The 19423-nt window shown below is 36.5% G+C and overlaps 1 protein-coding gene across 1 annotated transcript in view; it reads left to right on the top strand.

The window, feature by feature from the left end:
- Positions 1–339: 339 nt before the first annotated feature.
- The window catches only part of GPR63 (G protein-coupled receptor 63), a 44237-nt gene continuing 25153 nt past the window's right edge, over positions 340–19423 (top strand). The window contains exon 1 of the mRNA XM_025383350.1: positions 340–695. The gene's annotated coding sequence lies outside the window, so the exon portion shown is untranslated. The remainder of the gene's footprint in view (positions 696–19423) is intronic.

The raw sequence follows: 19423 nt of genomic DNA, 5'->3' as shown, positions 1-19423 counted from the left end.
GAACGCAATTCCACTGGGCAGTCGCCACTGGAGGTGCACTTTGGGGACCGTGGGAGCGGGAAACCAGGACCCTAAAAGGACTGCCAGCGATTAGGGGCGGAGCGACCCTCTAGGAGAGGGCCGCGGGGTTCAGGGCGCTGGCCAACGGCGAGGCTTGCCTCAGTGCCGGGCGGGCGCACTTGCGGTACCCTCCATGCCTTTGCCCAGGTAGAGGAGCGACGCGAGCTGAGTATAGAGGAGGTCAAGGCGGGGAGCGGCGGAAAGGGGCCGGCGATCCGCCCTAGGGCAGCTCGGGCGTGGCCTCCCGGGATCTCTCAGTCTCTACTTGCCTCCTCCCTCTTTACTTGCCTCCTCCCTCTTTCTCCTCTCCTCCCACTCACCTCACGGTCTAAAACCCGGGCCGGCGCCTTTAAGAGGGAGCGTTGGTTACCCTGGGGGCGGGAACCCCTCGGTAGCTCGCGAGGCGGCGGCGCTCGTCCGCGATGCTCCTCACTTTCAGCTCCAGCTCCCGCCACCGCCGCCTCTATAGCCGCCACCACCTCTTCCTCGTCGTCCTCCTTCCTCCTCCGCCTGGCAGCGTTGTTCTCTGCAGCGGAGGAGAGAAGTGCTATGTCAGGAAAGTTCCGGGAGGGACTACATGGGGCCATGCACCCTGGGCTCTTCCGCGGGCGCCCGCGCGCTGCTTTTCGCTTGAGGTGAGGCTGGGGGTCTCCGGCCCGCGGGACAGGTAGTCGCACAGGGCGGGGAGCGCTTGCATCCGCCGCGCTGGGCAGGGCGAGCGGTTTGGCAGTGTGCGTGGGGGGAAATGAGGCTGGGGAGACCGAAGTTGTGCCGGAGAAGCTTGGGTTTTCGGGAGGAATTTTGCAGCCGGACTGGAGTTATTTCGGCCGGCGCCACACGGTGGGGGCCCGGTAGGGACTCGGTTTCTCCCGGGCCGCCTGCCCCCCTCCGCTGCCCGTCTGAGCGGTTAGGCCTTCTAGGAAAACGGTCGCCTGCAGAGGTGCACCCCGCGCCGGCTCCTTCCCTGCTGGGCTGTTCTGGTCGAGAATTCAGTGCTGGGAGTAAGAGGAAGGAGATGGGCTCCACTTGAACTTTTACACGGTGGTCTCGCTGCTTGAGCGCTGAAATTTACCTTGTTGGCGGGAGCGAAAGGTCCCTTCGCGCTCCAACAGTTAAACGAGAGGTTCCCTCTTCCATGTGGTTCATTCTGCAGCGCTGTGTGTGTTGGCTGGTTTTCAGCGTCGCCCTGATTTCAGTCTTCTCTCCTCTGCTCTTTTCGGAAACATTCTTCTTTTTAATAATAAAATATTCGTGGAGGCTCAGAGTCCTTAAAAAAAAAAAAACCAACAACATATCTTTATGAAAATTGCCCCCAGGGCTAGCCCAAATTTTCATTTATTATTTAGTCTTTGATGAAATGTTTAGACTTAGTCTCGACACTTAGGGAATACAGGCATCCCTGTAGTAGCATGCAGGTTTTTAGTGAGGTAGGATGAAGTTTAAACCATATGTTTTTAAAATAGGATTTCTCTTTGTTTGTTGGTGAGCTTGTTTTTCATTATGTGTTGGATTAAGAAGCCTTCAACCAGTTCTAGGAGTAGTGTTTCTAAGAATCATGGATAGAACCTCATGTTTCTTGCATAAGCTGATACTGCTTCAGACATTCTAATCTATGGACGAGGTATGTAATACGTGTTTCATTTGATGAAACCTAACGTAAAAGTACATTTATCGCAGACGTGGTTAAGTTTTTTTTTTTCCCCCACATGTCCTGTGGGTAAAGGAAGCCCCATTTTCTCACACCCCCAGGTCTCTGCCACACCTCTATTCCTGTTTGCCTTATTCACCACATTGCCAACTACAAATCAAAGGTGCTGATGAAAAGTCCCTATGTTTTGTTAAGTGTTGCATAGCCAAAATGTTAGTGACATAATTGATTTTACATCAATTATGAACATGCAGATCATTTTGAACAATAAAAACAGAATGTGGGAGCTTAAATAAGAGTGCCTTGAAGTATTTCTGGTATATGCGTTACATACAATTTTGTGTGTGAAAAGTATACTACCAAAGCAGACAGGGGATAGTGTAGGAAACATTGTTTGCAGTGGGAAGTTTTCGAAGAAAATCGTCCCAGAATAACCATTAATACTGTCAAATTTTGTTTGGGATATAGATTTCTCATCTCTAAGTACAATTTTGTCACTTTACTGTAAAATATACCAGTACTAAAACTGAAAAAAAAGAAAACAACTCACCATCTCAAGCATTTTCTGAAAATTTTCAGCAAACCGAGCATTCTTGGAGAAAATTTGCTTAGGAAAAATAAATGTAACTAAAACCCGGATGTAGTTACTATTTTACCTTAAGTTTGCTGGACTACAAGCAAGAAAGTAAGAATTTAGTGTTCTTAGGTGGATGTGACTTAGTTTCTAGAGTTATTTGAGCACCTTGAGATTTTGTATATGGTGTATTTAATTTGGGATGATTGTTTTGTGAATGAGTGTTTTGGAAATGATACACACACGTGGATTTATATATATATATATCCATATCACACATATACCTATATTTATGTATCCATACTATATATAGTATAATTATATATACCATATCTATATATACTATTGAATATATAAAAAACACGAGAACCGTTTTAGGAATCTAATAATACGTGTGCACCAAGAACAGCAGGTCTAAAAGATCAGCTAAAAATGGTTATTGCTAGGGCTTGTCATCTTTTCAGCATTTTAGTCAATATCAGTTAGGTTAAAAAGCACTGATTTTCAATATGTTCTTGAACTCTTAACAAGGCTTGGATCAGGGAGCCATATCCTAACCACATTTATCTATTCAAATGGATTGAATTGCCCCACTAATGGATAATTGAACCAGGTATTTCTTAAGCTTCAGTAGGCAAATTTTAGGTAAAATTTAATTTGTCAATATAGTGTTTTCTTTTTTTAACACTTCAAAAATAACCTTTACGACATTCTTCATAGGTCTGGGATTTAGAGAGTATGTCTCAAAGGCATGAGAGGCAAACCTTGGGGAAGTTCTGGTACTCCAAATTTATGAAATGATGTCTTAAGTGCTTGATTTGAGAGATGGACCCATTAATGCTTGGAAAAACAATATGTATAAATACAGTGCTCCAGTTACTGCAAGCAAAACTATTTCATTCACCTTTGGTATATTTGTTACCACATTTCACAGCTGAAGCTGCTACATTTCAGCATATGTATGAAAATTAGAAATGAAATGAAATAATCTATTAGGCTGTTTTTTTTTCTTTAATTTGCTAGCTGTTTACCAGAAATGTGTTTATATTTGCTGCAAATGACCTTTACTTTGTTGCAGGTGGCAGTTTTTCCTTTTTTTGCAACTATGACATATGTATATTTAGGATGAATTCTTAGTGTGTGCTTGAAAACATGAGTTTCACAGAGTTTATGTTGTATTTCCTCACCTTTCGAAACATAACATATGACATGTTTGACTATGAGCCTGAGATCATGGACCTTCAGAGCTGATGTGATCCTGGTCAGTTATAGTTTCAGTTTCCTGGGAATTTTCTGTTTAAGGTTAGATGTGCCCTTAATTTGAACTAGATGATCCACGAAATAGGTACTTTTGCAACCATAAAACAAGAGAACATTCCAAATGATTTGAAGTGTGGGCAGCCCAACATGCTTTAGTATTTGGTTGGCTTGAGGCAGTATGCCATACTTGTAAAAATGGTTTCCGAAGCTGACAGCAAGCTGTTTCAGGCTTTGAATTTGACACATAGGATAAAATGCATTCTAACCTCTGCACCAGTAAATATGGACAAGATTTATATTCATTGCTGTTTGTATGACAGAAGATTCAGAAAACTCAAGCATGAAACTCTAGCTTAATATACAGGAAAGTTCATTTATATTTGTTATAAACATAATGAAGAGTTAGAAAAGTTGGATTTTGACACAGCCCTCAGGTCTTGGGGAATAGATGGTATATTTGCAGGTATGGGGGTAATCTTGTGGTTGCCTATTGAAATTAATAATAGGATTATTATTATCAGCATTTCCTTTGAGTGATATGCTAAAGAATTACATCTTCCCAGATCCAATTTAGATTAAAAACACCCCCAGCCAGATACTGTACCAATCACCTGGCATATATATTAATTGATTCTTAGATCTTTTTCAAATTCTTAGATCATTTTCAATTTAAACCTTTATGTGTTGTTATAGTTATAAGCTTTACATACCTTTTAGGGTTTTTGAGCAGAGCTTCTTGGTTAACTTCTTTCTCTCAATTGACTTAGCTCAGTCTGTGTTATTAAAGTGTTTGAAAAATATTTAAGGCAAATTCTTTTCTGTGGAAACTTCTAAGGATCTGCCTTGGGGAGGCTGGTGAAGAAGGGACATGATTCTGTATTCTAGCTGTTACCTTTCTCCTAAAGTGAGGCATCTTTACATCTTCCTACTTTATACAATAACAATATAAAACAAAATGAAAACAAATGCGTAGGTAACTTTAGAGAGAGAACATTTGTAGACATTTAAAGAAGCCTGAAGTTTAGATCAGAGTAAGTTTCAACTGAAAATTATATAAGAATCAATTAAATCTATCCCATGTGTTTGGTATGGTATTTGGCTGAGGCTGTCTGGTGCAGGATTTTTTGCTCTAAGTTGATCCTGGGAGGATGTGGATACAAAGGGAGTTGGGTGTAGGCATAACATCCATTGTCTTCCAGAGGGAAAAATGTTCAGATAAGTGTGCTTTTGTAATAAGATCCATTCTTTTCATCATTTTAACTTACTCCATTTCCCTTGTATTTGAAGCACACAGTCTTCCTACTCCATTTTGATTAACCCTGCATAAACCATGATACCTTCTAAAGTTTCACACTGTCTAGCACTAGCAGAAAGTCTCTTCTCTCAGCTCGTTCCCACTCAGCACTTCTTCAGATGTTTTTCCTTCGTTTGCATTATTCATTTCTTGAATGATAGGAGATTTGAGTATAAGTTGAGTATCAGGTTTCTCCATTTTCTATAAGTTACATAAATTTGCACCCACTTACAGGTTTGGTAATGTTGGGAACTTCTTGTTTTTGTTTCTATAGTTCATGTATAGTTACTATTTCAAGGTTTCAAATCTGTTTTTTTTTTTTTAAACTTTTATTTAAGTTCAGGGGTATAAGTGCAGGTTTGTTACATAGGTAAACTTATGCTGTGGAGCTTTGTTGTACAGATTATTTCATCACCCAAGTATTAAGCCTTGTACCCATTAATTATTTTTCCTGATCCTCTCCCTCCTCCTACCCTCCACCCTCATGATATAATAGATTTTTTCTTCCTTTATAAGTTATTCTTGTTCATTATAGGAAATTTAGAGGCCAGGCATGGCCACTCATGCCTGTAATCCCAGAACTTTGGGAGGCCGAAGTGGGAGGATTCTTTGATCCCAGGAGTTGGAGACCAGCCTGGGAAATGTGAGGAGACCCTGTCTCTCCAAAAGGTAAAAAAAAAAAAAAAAAAAAAGTTAGCCAGGTATGAGTGGCACATGGCTGTGGTGCCAACTACTTGTGAAGCTAAAATGGGAGGATCACTTGAGCCCTGGAAGTTGAGGCTGCAGTGAGCCGTGATCATACCATTGCACTCTAGCCAGGACAACAGAGAAAGACCCTGTCTTCAAAAATAAAAAGAAAGAAAAGAAAATTTAGAAAATCCAGACAAACAAAAAGAAAAGAAAAGAAGAATTACACCCAGTGATAACTATTATTAGCATTTTGGTATCTATTTTTATATACATATAGAAAAATACTATGATATTTTAATTTCTAAAAATGGCCCTTAGTGTATATCTATTGCTTTGTAATTTTCACATAAAGATGAATCACTTCCCTTGTCATGGAATGATCTGTAACATTTTAAATTCTGAATCATATTATTCTATGGATGTATCATAATTTATTGGGGATATAATTTTTTTTCTTCAGCTATACAGTAATGACTATCTTACAGCTCAATTTTTTATATTTATTTATTTATTTATTTTGTGATGGAGTCTCACTGTGTTGCCCAGGCTGCAGTGCAGTGGCGCGATCTTGGCTCACAGCAACCTCCGCCTCCCGGGTTCAAGGGATTCTCATGCTTCAGCCTCCTGAGTAGCTGGGATTACTGGTGCCCACCACCATGTCTGGCTAATTGTTGTATTTTTTGTAGAGACGGGGTTTTCACCATGTTGGTTAGGCTGGTGTTGAACTCCTGACCTTTAGTGATCTGCCTGCCTCAGCCTCCCAAAGTGCTGGGATTACAGGTGTGAACCACTGTGCCTTGCTATAGCTCAATTTTTATATGCATCGATGGTTATTCCCTTTGGGTAAAGCCCTAGATGTAGAATTTTTGGGGAGGAATAAAAGGGCATTGATATTTTTCATTGCCCTCAAGGCACTTTATTATTCCCAATATAAAATCTGTAGAGCTAATCATTGTCTTCCCTGTTTATCTTCTACAGTTTTGTGTGTGTGTGTGTGTTTTTGGTAAGTGTAATATGAAAGAGTCAAATCAGATAGGGTTTGAACCCAGACCTGATTGCTTTTTCCAAATGAAGTAACCTAGTTGTTCATAGAGATTTAGCCTCAATCCCAAACCATTCATGAGTGCTCAGTTATAACTATAAATGTGACCTCCAGCTAAACAGGTACAGTAGTTGAGTGTGCCATGAGAATGCTGTCCCTTTTTCAATTTCAGTTTACTGTATTGCCAGCTGCCCTCTTGCCCACACATATTGATACATAATTGTGGAATGATAGAGTGAATGAATGTCATTTTCTGTATAGTCATCTCTAAAATGTAAAAATATTCTGTTTTCTGCACTTTGCTGCCAACTCCTGGACTCTTAACATTTAAAATAAATTTGGAAGGTTTAAATTTACAAAATTTAGCCTTGAGCTGTGTGTGTATGTGTATGTGCATGTGTTTGTTTACATCTATATTTTATCTATATATTTGTATCTTTCTTCCTTTCTGTCAATAATACGAAACTTCTTCTTAGCCAGAAATTCCCTTTTGAAATCAGTTGAGTATCACTCTGGCTACTACAGAAGCATGTGGTCACTTCTAGGAACAAAACTAGAGCTATAAAATGAGCAAAAGTCAGGAAAAGATAGAAACTTAAACACTGACGGCTAAATGTAGAGAGAAATTCTCCCTTTTATTTTTGAAACTAAAATTATCTTTAGCTATCAAACATGATCCGAGTGAATGCAGTTATATTTGCATTTTTCATTTTTAGAATTTGGTTCTGAATGTAGAAGGTAAACACACGTGTACTCCCAAACATGCTTTCTGGGACAATTACTGTTTTCCAGACATTGTTTTCTTCACTGTGGAATAGTTGCCTTTCCTCCTTTCTCTAAGTCAGGCTTAGGTTATCTGCTCCCTTAATACCTGGTGCTTACCTCTGTTTTAGCACTTGGATAAGTGCTAAATACATTTTGTTTGTTTGTTTGTTTAGATAAGTATCATTTTCCTTTTTACTATCTCAAATAACAGGAACTATATTTTCAGTGTGGAATCTAACAGACATGAATAGGTTAAACAGGTAAATTTTTTTTCGTGAGATCTTGTGGATGTTCACTGTTTATAGGAAAGTTCAGAATATCCTTTAGAGACTGATTTTGCCATGTTATTTTTAAAGAGTATTTATTGTGAAGCACATTGTACATTTAAAATTGCATAAAACATGCCTTTAAGTTAAAAAAATTGAATACTCATGGACTTACTACTAAAGTTAAGAAATATACCTAGCATTCCTCTGTCTACTCATTCCTCACATGGAGGCAACTCTTGCTTTATCAACCCTCTTTGTGTGGTTATTTTTGGCCTTTACATAAAGGGAATTTTACTACTGTAAATATTTATACTTTTATGCTTGCTTCATTTGCTCATTGTTATATATTTTTAAGATTCATCAGTGTTGTTTGTAGCTGTAATTTGTTTTTTGTTGTTTAATGTATTGTATATAATATATAATATATAGTAGAGATGATCAGCAAAGCCAAAAGTTGCTTCTTTGAAAATATTTATATATTTGTTTCTAACATGTTCGGTTTTACTCTTTTGTTTCCATGTTTTTATGTTTATTCCTGCCTTTATTCTAATTTTTTAGGTTGAGTGCTTAGCTCAGTTTTGAGTCTTGCTTTTTCAGAGTATAAATTTCTCTTGAATCATCACTTTAGCTACTTATCAGAATTTTTTATGTTTTCATACAGTTCTAAGTATTTTCTTTGTTTTTAGGACAGGTTCTCGTTCTTTTAGCCAGGCTGGAGTGCAGTGGTGTGATCATGGCTCACTGTAGCCTTGACCTCCTGGGCTTAAACGATCCTCTCACCTCAGTCCCCTGAATAACTGGGACTACAGGTGCATGCCACTATGCCTGGCTAATTTTTTTTTTATTTTTATTTTTTGTGGAGATGAAGTCTTGCTCTGTTGCCCAGGCTGGTCTTGAACTCATGGGCTCAAGCCATCTTCCCATTTTAGCTTCCCAAAGTGTGGGCATTCTAGGAATCAGCCACCGCGTCTGCCCTAAGTATTTTCTATGATTTCTTTAATCCATGAGTTAATGAGCATCATGTTTCCTAATTTCTAAGCATATTTTGTTGTGGTTGTAGGTGATCTCTAAACTATTTGTGACATGGTCAGAGGATGTGGTCTGTATCTTACCAGTTCTTTGATTCTTGTTAAGGTTAGCTCCATGGACAATGGCAAGTCTTCTCTACAAATAAGTGTTCCATGTGTAGCTTTAAAACAATGTGTATTCTCTAGTTTCTGGATGCAGTTTCATGTGTTCCATAAGATGAAAATTTTAAATGTGCTGTTTAAGTCTTTATCCTTCTTGATGTTTTAATTTACTTGATCATTTAATTACTGAGAGATTATAATTATGGATTTATTATTTTCATCTGGTTAATTCACCGTTTACTTTATATGTTTTTGAGGTTTATTATTAGATGCATACAAGTTTAGATTTTTAAATATTTTTGTGGGAAATTAACCCTTTTGTCATATGTCATACCTTCTGTATCTCTAATAGTATAATTTGAATTAAAGTCTCTTTTTCTTTGATAGTAATAAAATGATATAGAGTCCCCTATAGATTATGATGGGCTTGACACACTTTTCCTTACTTGTTGGCTTTAATGTTGCATCTATATCCTTATGATTTTAGATGTGTCTCTTGTAAATAGCATATAGCTGGATCTTTGCTTTTAACTGGAGAGTTTAGAATGAAGAGTGACTTGGATTTATTTATCATATTATTATGTATTTTCTATTCTGCTTTTTCGTTGTCTTCTTTCCTGTCTTGCCTTCTTTTGGATAGACTGACCCCCTGCCCCACTTTTTTTTTTTTTTTTTTTTTACTATTTTTATTTATTTGGGGGGTCAGGAGATTGGCTATAAGTTCTATATCTATTATTTTAGTGGTTACCCAGACAATTTTAATATATACTCATCTTTATCTAGTCTAAAGTTAATATCCTTGCCTTCTATTACGGAATTGAATTGTATCCCCCAAAATTCATATGCTGAAGCCCTAATCCTCAATATGACTGTATTTGGAGATAGGGCTTATAAGGAGGTAATGAAGATTAAATGAGATTATAAGGGTGGAGCCATGATCCAGTAAGATCTCTGTGGAGATACAGAGATCTCTGTCTTCCCTCTGCATAGAGAGGGAAGGCTATGTAAGATCATACATGTCTACCAACCAGGAAGAGAGGCCTCACCAGAAATGCATCTAGATAGTACCTTGATCTTGGACTTCTAGCCCCCAGAACTGTGAGAAAATAAATTTCTATTGTTCAAGCCACCCCGTCTGTGACATTTCATTTCTTAGGAATTGTTTAACTCTTATAATACCTTCCTCCAACTTACATGTCATTGTTGTTGAGTATTTTAGTTCTAACCTGTTTTTTCTCTCTCAAGTTAGATATTACTTTTATTGCTTTATACAGTGTCTGTTATATTTAGCCATTTATTCATTAATATCTTTCCACCCGGTTTGTTCTTGTCTATCAGACCTTCTATCTGGGATCATTTCTCTTTTGCCTGACATATCCTTTAATTTTCCTCTGTTGAGTGAGTGTGTGTATGTGTGAAAGAGAGAAGGAGAGGGAGGGAGAGAGAGATTTTTGTTTGTGACAATCCTTTTAATTTGCTGAAAGGAAGTATCAAAAATATCATTTTATTGTCTTCTGAATTTTATTATCATTGAGGATTAAGCAGTCAAGCTCATTTTTTTCTTCGTAAGGGAACTTATCTTTCCAAACTCTGGTTCCTTCTAAGATCTTTTGAAGATGCTTTCTTTCTCCTTAAAGATATTCTCTCTCTCTATTCTGAATTTTTGATCTGATGTTTTTGGGCATGAATTTTAACATATTTGGCATTGGATAGGCTACATTGAGGACTAGCATTTTTCAGGAATTCTGGAAACCTATTTACAGTCCTTTTGAATATTTTCTCATTAATTTTATGATCTCCTTCTGGAACTCCAATTCCATGTCTGGTAGACTTTCTATGTTTTTCTTCCTTAGGTCATCCCTTTTATCTCTTACCTTTCATTGTTTTTGCTTGATTGTATTTGGAAAAATTTCCTATGTTCTAACTTGCAGTTTATTCACTTCAACTATGTCTAATATGCCACTTTGTCGATTTAGTTTTTAAGATCAGTTATAGTTTTCATATGTAGAACTTTATTTGCAAATCTGCTTGTCTTCTGGTCATAATTCTAACCAGTTATTATTTTTATATTTCTTGTCTAATAATTTTTATAACTGAAGTCTTTTGTGAGTTTGTCTTTTTTTCCCCTTGCTCTTAATCACTCATCTTACTTTATTTTGAGGTTTTTGTGATTTTTTTTTTTTTTAAGGCTGTGTTCACTTGCCTTGGAATTTTGCAGTCATTATTTCAGGCCTGTGTTGAAGGTGAGTTCCTCCAGAGGGGAAATATATTTCCTGTTGCCTACTGGCTTGGGTGGTGTACTGACTTCGGCACATTTTAAATTAGATTTCTGTTTGATGATGCCTTATTTCTTAAAATGTATCTTGTGGTTACAGATCTTTTGGGAGAGATTATTTTCTTTTTTCCATGGTGTACTTTGTTCATGTAATAAAATATAATTTTTATTTCTGTTTCCTTTGACATGGTAGAGTTTATTTTCTGTTCATTTTTTCCCTAGCAAATATTGGTCCCATGAAGTCCCTGGTTGCCATTGAGGTATTCTGACAAATATTCTAATTCTATAATCGCAACTCAAATGATTTTAATTTGACTATACTAAAGACACTATTTTATTTCTGAGATCATAAACATGTATAAAATAGAATATCTTTGTTATTCAGATTAATAAGCAGACCTTAACTAATCTTACTGTAGAGCATTTGCTTTTGAAAAGAAAAAGCAGCCATTAATGTATTACAATATGATAGCAAAATACCTTTCTCTTTTTAATTTCAATTTTTAATTTGACATTTTTCTCTGTTAATAAATTAGAAATTTCTGTATATAATGTTGTTGTCAGCACTTTGTGTTCTTCAGTCCCAAACTTCATTTTTACAGTCATTTAGTATTTAGTTTTGTGTTTTGTTTTTTAGAAAGTTATTACCAGCTCCTTGTTTTAAATTTGGTTTCATCTTCCAGCTGGAAAGACATTGCCAGTCACATTTAGCTTTCTGTTCCTTCATATGTCTAGGCTTTGCCTTTAAAATGGTAGTAGCTAAAGTTAAAAAGCCATCCATGGTTCACAGATTCCTTACTTATATTCTCAAAAGCAAGTTAAAGATGGCAAACTGCAGCGTTCTTCTGGGTGCTTCACTTTTAAAAAGGAACAGTTGTTTTATGCTTATTTGAAATGGTCCATCTTGGTAAATATTTTAAAGTAATGTTTGTTTTTATTCTTTTTATTTTTTATTTTTTAGTTTTTATAACATCTTCAAATTTTTACTTTTAATCCTACGTGATATGGTGATGTGGATGCAACCTTGATTGTGATGGACAGTTAGTTACTAGAAAGGTTGAAGAACTTCAGCATTATATCTCTCAATTCTCAGTTGCTGTACGTTAGCAATAAAAGCAGATATAGTAGCAAACGAAGCTGAATAAATTTTAAAAAAAGACTAAGGTAATTAGCTTGATTATCTTTGGAGAATGATTCCATTCATCAGGTGATGATGGAATAAAATTAAGCTTCCATGTCATAAAATTAAGCTTTTACTATTTTCTGTGCTGTTTTTACATTTTCAGTTTTAAAGTTTATCTTTTTGTCCTTTTACTTTTCCTCACTTTGAGTATACAGGCACCAAAATGGAAATAATCTTTGAAGCATACATAATAGAATCTCACTTTGGTAAGATCTTTGCTCATATCTAGATTCTAGGTTGGAATAAACTTCCTGCAAACAGTCCCTCTAGTAGCTATTTTTTTTTTTTTAGTAGATAGAAGACCCTCATATCAAAAGCCACATTTTATAAATAATCCATTTAGTCTGTGGCCCTTGTAGGAGGGAGAATTTTCTTTTTTATCTTATACAAACTTGAGACTTGATCGTTTCACTGAATGTTGTTTCTCCCAGACCCTATGTTCAAGTCTAATTTTTTTCCTGCTCAATTCCAGTGTAATAAATACTCTGCATATAAGAATTTTCACATTTGTTTCATCACCTGTTATACAAACTCAGCATTTGGGTCACATTGTTGCAGTGGTTCTTGCCCTAATTGAATATATATTGAATATACACATACATACACATATACACATCACTTTCTGGTGTTAGTCAATCTCTCATGGGCCCTATTTGCTAGATGAAATAAAATGAGTAAGCATGAGTGAGGTATAATACAAATGGAAAAGCTTTATGTAAGTATAAGCAGTGATATTTATAAACAATACTTCATACTTTTCATTCTGTGCCTCTGGTTTGAGAGAAAATCCAGGAATTGCATTTCTGACTTTTGTGTGCACAGTTAATGCTGAGCCATTGAATATCCTATGGGTCTTTGGTCTTACCAGTCTTAATATCAGTTGCATCAGCTCTTTGTGATCTTGCAAAGCTTTTACCAGTGCTTTAATCTTTGAGCAGAGAACTAGAAGACCAGTGGCAGGTGTCTTACTGTGTGGGGACAATAACTTGCAACACTATCAGTGGGAAACACCACAACCTCCCACCGGACCCTTTCTCCCTTGTGACTGTGGTGCATGATGATAAATTGTTCTTTGGTGTTAAGAACACAGCCATTTTATCATCTTGATTTTTTTTTTGTTTTCATTTTTAAAAGTTCAAAATGAATAGTGCAGATTTTCTTTAAAACATTTTTTTTGCTAAGTCATTTTTGGTGGGGAGTGAGCAGGGTTTATGTTGGTAGGTGACATGCAGTACTTTGAATTTAGAATGATAATTATGTAGCCCTTTTACTTGGAGTAGTCCTTTCCAGTTGTTGGTTGCACAGAAAACTTGACTGAATGTTAAAATTTAGAAATAGTAGAAATGGGGTTGTTTTAGAGGATTTAGTTTTTTGTTTAGATGAATTCTGCTTTATAACAGGATTCAGTAGAGTCGTTCAGCTAGTAAGGTTTTAAGAAATATTAAATATTGTTGAATTTAAAATGGTTTGCCAGCAATTTGATTTTAGAAGACATTTTTTCAGGACCACATGCATATTGTAAAATTTTATCTGTTCTTACAGTGAAAGACATCTGTTTTTGGTCTTTATTTTCTTTCTGCTCTTATTCCTCATGACCTATTCTTTCCCACTTTTTGCCTACCAAACTATAACAAATAAACTATAACTTGAAAACTAAAATATGCTAGTCTTTAGCCTAGTACTTAGAGATTCATCTTAGTAGATAATACCATGCTATCATAGAGCATGAGCTTTAGAGAGTGTTATAAGAAGACATGGACACATAAATGTTCTGAGAAATGAGTCATTGGGCAATTTCTTCATTGTGTTAACGTCATAGAGTGCACTCACACAAGCCTAGATGGTATACCCTGCTCTACACCTAGGGTATATTATGGTGTATACTATTGCCTCTGGGCTACAAACCTGTAAAGCATGTTACTGTATTGAATACTGTAGGCAATTGTAGCACAACTGTAAGCATTTATATATCTAAACATAGGTACAGTAAAAATATGGTGTAAAAGAGAAAAAATAGTACCCCGTATAGAGCACTTACCATGAATGGAGCTTGCAGGATGGAAGGTTATTCTGTCAGTGAGTGAGTGGTGAGTTAATGAAAGTCTGGGATGTTAACGTACACCACTGTAGACTTTATAAACACAATATACCTAGGTGACACTAAATTTATTTTTAAAATTTCTTCAGTAATACCTTACTGTAAATTTTTTACTTTATACACTTTTTCTTAAAACTTTTTCATTTTTTTGTAATAACATCTTAAAACATGAGTGCATTGTACATTTGTATACAAACATTTTCTTTATATTCTTATTCTATAAGCCTTTTTCTATTAAAATTTTTTTTGTTAACTTTTAAGCTTTTTGTTAACTAAGACACAAACACACAATAACTTAGGCCTACACAGGGCCAGTATGACTGTCTTCCACCTCTATAGCTTGTCCCGCTGGAAGGTCTTCAGGGGCAATAACACATGGAGCTGTCATCTCCTGTGATAACAATGCCTTCTTCTGGAATACTGAAGGATGTGCATGAGGCTGTTTTATGTTAACTTTTAGAAATCTTAATAAGTAGTACTCTAAAATAACAATAAAAAGTGTAGAGTAGTAAATACATAAACCAGTAACATCCTTTATTATGTTTGTTCAGTATTATGTGCTGTATGTGCTAGACTTTTATACAACTGGCAGCACAGGAGGTTCGTTTATGCCATCATCACTTCAAACACATGAATATTGTGTTGTACTACAAAGCCGTGATGGCTACGATGTCACTAGGTGATAGGAGTTTTTCAGCTCCATTATAATCTAATGAAAGGAATTTTTCAGCTCCATTATAATCTTATGAAACCACTGTCATATGGTGGTCTGCCCTTAGCTAAAATGTCATTAAACAGTACATGACTGTAAATGAGGAATTATGTTTTCACTGTTTTTCACTCTTGTAGCATCCTGAGTTTTTCTTCACAGCACATACATCATGGCATAACCCAGGAGTTACCATGTGAGTAGTGTGAGTCTCCCTGATGAACTTGTAAGTTACATAAGATCAGGAGATATATCCAGTTTGTTTCCCATTGTAAGTAGTGCTTAGTCAGAAGCTGGTTTAGAGCAGGTGCTTAGCAACTGTTTGTTAAGGGAAGGATGGAAATGTATTTAAAGAAGTGTGTAAGTCAAGTTGAAAAGTATATGCCAAAGATTTATATAGTATACTTGGATAGCGTGGTGGAAGACTGAGTATCAGGGAAAGATGTGCAAGTGAAGGTAATTTCGGTTGGCGCATGATGACGCTGTCAACATTTCTTTTGTCTTTATCTGGTGGTCACTTCGAATACTAAAACTGAAGTCTTATTTCATAGATTTTAAAATTCTAAGTATTTTTAGTATGACCTTTAGAACCTTTTCTTCAGAACCTTCTTAAGTTAACCGTAATTATTTTGATCATAGCAGTGAATCAAGGTCAAAACAGATTCGCCGTTATTTTTGAGGATGAGTCAGCGTTGCTCTTCACCAATCCTATTTTGAAATGGTGTACGTTAGAGCAGAATGATCTTTATTTCAGTGATGTTTCCCTTATGTTACTTTGTGGTTTCCCACTCATGAAAAAATTTCATAATTCTATATTTTTCTTTGTGTTCATTATTGGAATTTGCTATGGTAATTCATTACATTTACATAGTGCAGGACCAAAGGACTGAGGATCCATCCTTTGATTTTTTTTTTTTAAAGTATGTGTGTATGGTTGACTGTTGTATATACAATCATGAGGTTATTTGAGGTATCTGATGGTGTTGTGAAGGTCTTCTGATTCTATGTTCTATGAAATTTCTATTATACCCTTGGAAACGAGGTACCTGGTTGATGGGGGAGAGGTAGGGTAGGGAGTCTACCAGATGTGTCTGTTGTACCAAGAGATTATGCTTGAACTGTCTCAGATAGTGATGTTATCTGGTGTGGGAAGAAAGAGGAGACCGTGGTATATGTATATGTGTCCTTCACTTGTTTTTAGTAGATATCATGTCATATATGGGCTTGGTACATGATTGTTGCCTGAGACCTATTTGTTGAATTGACTTGGCTGGAGCTCTCAGGGATAATCACAGTCAGCAACAAAAAGTGTTGTTATGAAAAACAAGTAAGCTAGACTACAGATGCATCTGGGGGTAGAGGAATACTCTGGGCATAGTTGTAGTAGACTATTCCTAGAAAGTTGAGTAAGAAATATGTAGAATTCTGACGCTGCTTAAAGTCGTGAAAAGGCAAAAGAAGCTGTACCATTTTTTTTTTGTTCTGAAAAGAGATATTTGAAAGTCACTTTTCTGAAATAAAAGGGTAAGTTAGAGGAAGAGAAACAAAGACATCTTATCAAAAATCACAGCGCAGAATCTTGAAGTGAGAAAGAGGTTTAAACTCAGTTTGAGGTGAGGTATGGAAAAATAGTCGTTTGCAAGGATGAAGGAGTAGAATCCTAAATGTCACTGAAGGGTTGGTGTTGTAGAGGATGTGATTTTCTTTTCTGACTTAAGTGAAACTGCGAGTGCATACTTATTGAGCACTATGTGTCAATACTTAACATTTGCTATCTCGCTTAGTCCTTGCTATAGCTTCATGAGCTAAACTGCACTATGATCATCTCCATTTTTTCTGATGAAAAACCCGAGGTTCAGTAACCTGCCCAGTGACACACAGTTTGTAAATAGCAACCAGGCACTCTGACCACTGCCAAGGTGGGCACAATGAGCTTCTGGAGGAAGAGTGTGGAACTGCTCAATAGATAGACTATTGTTTCCCCGACTGACTTTTTATTCCCTCCAAAGAACACGCCAAAATCATTTGTAGTGAGATGCGGTGAAGAGAGTACCAGCATTTTTAGAAGAAATACCACCAGTATGATGGTATAAACATTTAGTTTTGATTAGATAAACTAATTTTAAGTCCTTGGAAATTCGTGCTAGATTTGTGACTATTAAGGAAAAATTAAGTGTCTAATTGTGAAGATAGGCATATGGGGTCAGATGAGTACAGAGTTGCTAAGGAAACAGGTTAAAAAAGTGAGTGGCATGCTGAGCTCTACCCAGAAATTCAGTTCAAGGCTAAAGCTGGATGAAAAAAAATTCTAGTGGAATAGCATGAAAATAACAAAATAAGCATGCTTTTTTGGCTCGTTTTGCTTTTTTAAAAAAATTACATTGATTCTGAGGGAATATTTGTGGAAACTGGAAAGATGACCTAGAGTTTAATATGAAAAGACAAAGACTTTTTTTTAGATTACTAGGTAAGTAATTGCAGGAAATATGGGGTACACTTAAAAGTAGTGACTAGGTAAAGTACCATATTTAAATTTTATTCTTTAGGGGATAACAAAATCCTATTCTCATAAGAAACATGTGCCCTTTACCGATGAGAGTACATTTCTTGCGTAATAACAGTAACACTTACCTAACAAGGTACATTTGAGTAGTTCCTCCTGTCACTAGTTTCTAAATGTTTAAATACCTTATTTCATTTTATCCATGGACAACAGGCATGATGAGATAGACAGGAGAATGCTTATCTTGCTGTCTTAATGTATTTCCTAACGAACAAATTTTTTTTAAGGAATATGTTTTATGATCATTGAAAGGAAATATTAACTTATATTTATAATATATGAAATGTTCAAGAAGATTTTTTTTTTCTGACTATAAGAAAACTCATTTTACAAGATTTGGAAAATAAGGAAAAGAAAAGCTGGAGAAAAATGTACCACAGACTGTCCTACTGGTCAGAAATATATGTGTTTTTTTTTTTTTTTTATTTTTTTTGAGATGGAATCTTGCTTTGTCGCCCAGGCTAGAGGGCAGTGGCACGATCTCGGCTCACTGCAAGCTCCGCCTTCCGGGTTCACTCCATTCTCCCACCTCAGCCTCCAGAGCAGCTGGGACTATAGGCGCCTGCCACCACACCTGCCTTATTTTGTTTTTGTATTTTTAGTAGAAACAGGGTTTCACCGTGTTAGCCAGCCATCCCTGACCTCATGATCTACCCGTTTTTTGTTTTTTCGACAATTTAGTTGGGTTTTCCTTTTTCTTTATTTTAGTTTAAGTTCTGGGATACATATGCAGAACATGCAGTTTTGTTACACAGATATACATGTGCCATGGTGGTTTGCTGCACCTATCAACCCATCATCTAGGTTTTAAGCCCCGCATGCGTTAGGTATTTGTCCTAAAGCTCTCCCTCCCCTTTGACGCTGCACCCCAAACAGGTCCCAGTGTGTGATGTTCCCTTCCCTGTCTCCATGTGTTCTCATTGTTCAACTCTCACTTAAGGGTAAGAACATGCGGTGTTTGGTTTTCTGTTCCTGTTAGTTTGCTGAGAATGATGCTTTCCAGCTTCATTCATGTCCCTGCAAAGGACATGAACTCATTCATTTTTATGGCTGCATAGTATTCCATGGTGTATATATACCACATTTTCTTTATCTAGTCTATCATTGATGGGCATTTGGTTTAGTTCCAAGTCTTTGCTATTGTAAATAGTGCTGCAGTAAACATATGTGTGTGTGTGTCTTTATAGTAGAATGATTTATAATCCTTTGGGTATATACCCAGTAATGGGATTGCTGGGTCAAATGGTATTTCTTGTTATAGATCCTTGAGGAATTGCCACATTGTCTTCCACAATGGTTGAACTAATTTACACTCCCACCAACTGTAAATGTGTTCCTAGTTCTCCACATCCTCTCCAGCATCTGTTGTTTCCTGACTTTTTAATGATTGCCATTCTAACTGGTGTGAGATGGTATGTCATTATGGTTTTGATTTGCATTTCTCTAATCACCAGTGATAATGAACTTTTTTTCATGTGTTTATTAGCTGCATAAATGTGTTCTTTTGACAAGTGTCTGTTCATATCCTTTACCCACTTTTTGATGGGGTCGTTTGTTTTCTTTTTGTAAATTTTTTAAAGTTCCTTGTAGATTCTAGATATTAGACTTTTGTCAGATGGGTAGACTGCAAAAATTTTCTCCCATTCTTAGGTTGCCTGTTCACTCTGATGCTTGTTAATATTTTGATATGTTCTCTTCTAAGTCTTTGAAAAAATTTTCAAAACATAGTGGGAACGTATTATATGTATACAGCTTTTCTTCACTCAATATGCTAGCATAATATTTTCACGTGTCATTAAATATTCTTCAAGAACAGTTTTAGTTGCTGTGCAACATTCTATTTTATAAATCATATAATTCTGT

The sequence above is a fragment of the Theropithecus gelada genome, chromosome 4 (assembly GCF_003255815.1).
Source record: "Theropithecus gelada isolate Dixy chromosome 4, Tgel_1.0, whole genome shotgun sequence".
NCBI lineage: Eukaryota > Metazoa > Chordata > Mammalia > Primates > Cercopithecidae > Theropithecus > Theropithecus gelada.
This window is presented reverse-complemented; position numbering and strand designations above follow the sequence as displayed.